A 3,544-nucleotide genomic window follows, 5' to 3' on the forward strand; every position below is an offset into this window, starting at 1 on the left:
CCACTAACAACAGCCTCCTATGCTCAATTCTACACCCACTATGGCACCTCCTGGGCTTTCAGCTCCATCAGCTGGGCTGTAGGCTGTCTCTAATCTGCCCCTCCGATACACCAAGCAGAGTCTCATTTACACTGATATCTTTAACATAGCAGTCTTAAATACCATAGCAGTCTTTCTAGCATGACAGTCTCTCTAAAATGGCCATATCCCTAGCATGACAATTTCTCATAATATGCCAATTTTCCTATATATCTCATGCCCTCTAAAATAACAGTCTCCGATAACAAAGCCATCTATTATATGAAAGTCTTTTTGATACCAGGGTCATCTCTGCAACACATTATTGTAAAATCAAACACTCTATGATAACAAATATAGGCCTCATGCACACTGAGCCCCCGTTCACACTGGGGCAACGCTACTTCCCGGGGCAACCTGCTCGCACTGCGACCTCGGAGCGGCCGGCACGGACTTCATATCATTGAAGTCTATGCAGGTCGCTCTGGGTCGCCCCAAAGAAGCTCCGGACCCTTTTTCTAAGTCGGAGCGACTTGTGTCGCTCCTATTAGAACGGGTCCACTGCTTCTCTATTGAAGGCGACCTACGGCGACCTGTCAGGCAACCAGGTCACCTGACCTCGTCGCCCCAGTGTGAACGGGCTCTGAGCTTAAATACCGCTGCTTATACAGGCATTATGTGTTTTATTTTTTCAGCCTGTACAAGAACCTCTACTGAATGTAAGCCTATGAATCCAGGCTGATTAGAAGAGGAGTGTTTGCATGATGAAAAAAAACACACACTAAATGTGCATTTAGGAGAGGAGTTAAAGAGCAGAAAAAATTATGAACATGCCTAAATGCATCTAATGCATTCCAATGGTCAGAATTATTAATCTGGCCAACAGAATGTATTAATGCTCAAGTGCTAGACACACTTAATGCATGTGCAATATTTACCGTTACCACATTTTAAGTGACTTTTTCCTGCCAATAGTTCTGGTGTTCAGAGGGGCTTTAACATACCAGTGTGCATGAGGCCATAAATATCTGCCTTTAACCAGTTTCAGTTATAATATTTTATGCTGAGAGCTCCTAGTTTTTTTTTTTTTTTTTTTTTTACCATACAGGGGATATTCTGTATATCTGTGTGATGGGCAACATCCCCTTTTGCAATCAATATTTTGGTATGTTGTGAACACTAACTTAAAAAATATGTTACTCAACATTTCCTGATATGTGTCTGTTGTACCATGTATTTGTGTTAAAAAGTATCTTATTCTCTTCTCATTGTTTCTTTGTGCAAAATATCTGGTGATCCTGCCAATCAACCCTGCTTTCCTACTTCAGACTGACCAAGATAGGCATGAGAGCACAGCCATTCCAGCCTGGTCAGTTTTCTGGCTATGCTGAGAGAACAGCCTTCCTGTTCTCCAATGGTCAGACTTGTGCTGACATGTTCCCCTCCTGCCCGCACAGCCACTCACTGGGAAGACCGGTATACTGCTGCTTCCCAACCCCCAGATTTCAAGGCCTCCTATACAGCTGAGAACAGAGATTATCTGATAACTTATAAAAAAAAGAAAAAGAGATTATCTGATAACTTATAAAAAAAAAGAAAAAAAGTGTTTTTAATTTTATACATATACGGTGTATATATATGTATATATATATATATATATATATATATATATATATATATATATGTGTGTGTCTGTTTTGTCTTTCTTTTCTATTTTAAAGTGAATAAATTGTTTTACAATGTAAGGGTTCACCAGTCCGCCATTCGGGGAACAGGTAAGGCCCAATGCCCCCAAATATTCAGTAATGAATACTGATGACCCATTCTACTCTTTAGGAGGCTTGGTATACGTTTGCAGGTATAGTAATACAAGCAATACTGACATTTGACACTGTATTAAATGAGCTGTATGTTTGTGCTTACTACAAACTACATGATACCTTTCAGCGTAACTATTCTGACGAATGGTTATTATGATAAAAATCTATTTCATACAGAACGTGCTTTCATTTGCATACAAATAACAAGATTTTCTAAACCTCTTCCTGAGCTAAAAAAGACCACCTAGATCTGACTACTGTACAGCACAGCACATTAGATATATCGCAATTTGTATGAACTTTCAGACCAACTGATTCTTTCAAAAAGTAATCTCAGGTTAAAGGACATTTAATTGGTGTTTATGCAAGTTTTTCACGTTCCCTGTTGATTATAGGCATAATAACCAGATTCCCATACCAAGTAGCTTACAGCTGTTGGGCAACATTCCAAAGTGATTCTTCACAAACTGTAATGGTCCTATTCATGTCATTTTATTTCTGATGTCAAATCATTATTAAGTGTGAATAGGGAAGGTCTTGGATAAAAAGGAAATCTATGGCTATGTGCAGGCTTGGATTTGCGGGTAGATCACATGAGCCATGACCATAGGCAGGAAGGCCAGCACAGACAAAATCTAATTTCCTAAACCATATGGTCATATTCAGTATCAAATGGAAAATTCCTCATATGTGGATGGGAGAGCACATAAAGCAGGATTTTTATGTAGCACTACCCCCGTAGGAGTTGCTGAGGTCAGGGTTCCCCACTGCTGCACACCCAGTCACACAGCATTTCCTTCTTGAATCCAGACACAGAAATCAGTCCTTTGGCTTGTTTTTTGTTGTTTTATCAGGGGGTGATGACTTGGATGGGGTAAGGGATTATGGGATGCCCAACTTGAAAATGTCCATAAACAGAACCAGGGACAACTTCTTCCCTATTTACAGATTCCTATTCTGCCTTCCTCCTGCACAAACTGGGTTCCCTTTTTGTACAGCTTCTGCTGCCTCGCTCCTGGGGGAGCTAACAGTCTCTTGTCAGCTCAGAAACAACCCATTACAGGCTAGGAACTCTTAGTCCCTTAGTAAAGTAGCACATAAGGAGTGAACAGCATCTCACACCACCTTCTGCTTCCCTGCGAACATTGATCCCAGTTCAACTGCTTGCAGAAAATGCTAACCCACCTGGTTGCTTTCTCTTTCCAGTCCTCCTGACTGACACACACATGGAGACTCCTCAGGGCAAGGTTTCAGGAAGACTTGGCACACTGCTGTCTTCAAGAGAGCACTGCTCCACTACAGCTGGCAGTCTCTCCCCTTATCTGTCCCTGCACCATTCTGATCTACTCACTGTCTCTGCTTGCTCTTTCCGCTGCCTCTCCAGCTTGAATCCCTCCAACTTCCTCCCATTGTGGGATCCCTCCAGGCCAGCCTCCCAAGCTCCAGACCGAGGTAAAACCCCTCCCCGGAAGGGGTCCCTCAAGGGCCACCGACAGCCTCTCTTCAGCACTGCTTCTCCATCTTCCACCCGACTCCCCTGCTGACATGGCTCATGTCTATTTAAGGGCTCCTTAGTTCCCTGCCAGGCCCCCAACCTGGGGATTGGCTAAAGACCCCTAAATATTTAGGGCAACCCCTCCTAGCCTCTGCCCACTATTTTCTAGAATATTCTTCAACATTCTAGAAACAGGGGGAGGCACCAGAGA

Source organism: Pelophylax lessonae (genome assembly GCF_965119305.1).
Source record: "Pelophylax lessonae genome assembly, chromosome: 3".
Taxonomy (NCBI): Eukaryota; Metazoa; Chordata; class Amphibia; order Anura; family Ranidae; genus Pelophylax; species Pelophylax lessonae.